This window comes from Eimeria mitis, genomic scaffold (assembly GCF_000499745.2).
Source record: "Eimeria mitis Houghton genomic scaffold, Emh_scaff1298, whole genome shotgun sequence".
Classification (NCBI taxonomy): Eukaryota; Apicomplexa; class Conoidasida; order Eucoccidiorida; family Eimeriidae; genus Eimeria; species Eimeria mitis.
Window position 1 is genome coordinate 7788 of NW_013568653.1, and position 1181 is coordinate 8968.

A 1181-nucleotide genomic window follows, 5' to 3' on the forward strand; every position below is an offset into this window, starting at 1 on the left:
GGGGTTTAGGGTTTAGTGTTTAGGGTTTAGGGTTTAGGGTTTTGTATGCATGCAGCTACGGTGTATGATTTTTATGTTTCTACACATACACCATAAATATTATATATGTTTATATTATATAAATAATATAATCTATTATATATAAATATATATATATATATATATTTATATTTATTTATTTATATTTATTTATATTTATTTATTTTTTTTTTTATATTCTTATGCAGCACACACACAGCCCCCTTTATGTGTATATTATATATCAATGTGTAGCTTTCTTTCTCCCTTTCTATTTACTCATCCTTACATATTAATTTACATATTTTTATATTTATTTATTTATATTTATTTATTTATATTTATTTATTTATTTATATTTATATTTATTTTTTTTTTATGCAGCTAACACACAACCCCCTCTATGTGGTTTTCTTTGGTGGGCCTCGCGAAAACCCGAAAACTGCCGAAGGCCGTTTCAGCTTTGTGATAGCAACACAGAGTTTAGTATTACACACTGTAAGATATTTTTATTTATTTTATTTTATTTATTTTATTTATTTTGTTTGTTTAGTTTGTTTGTTTTGTTTGTTTTGTTTTGTTTGTTTGTTTTTTTGTTTTTTTGTTTTTTTGTTTTTTCGTTTTTTGACGTTTTGGCTTTGTGATAGTAACACAGAGTTTAGTATTACACACTGTAAGATATTTTTATTTATTTTATTTATTTTATTTTATTTATTTTGTTTATTTATTTATTTATTTGGTTGGTTTGTTTGTTTAGTTTGTTTGTTTGTTTGTTTTTTTGTTTTTTTGTTTTTTGACGTTTTGGCTTTGTGATAGTAACACATAGTTTAGTATTACACATTGTAAGATATATGTTTATTTATTTTATTTATTTATTTATTTATTTTGTTTTGTTTGTTTATTTATTTTGTTTGTTTAGTTTGTTTAGTTTGTTTATTTAGTTAGTTGCTTGTTTTTTTGTTTTTTTTTGTTTTTTTTGTTTTTTTTGTTTTTTTTGTTTTTTGCCGTTTCAGCTCTGTGATAGTAATATTTATATTTATATTTATTTATTCGTTTATATCTATATTTATATTTATTTATTTATATTTACATATTCATATGTATATATATATATATATATATATATATATATATATATATATATATATATATATATATATATA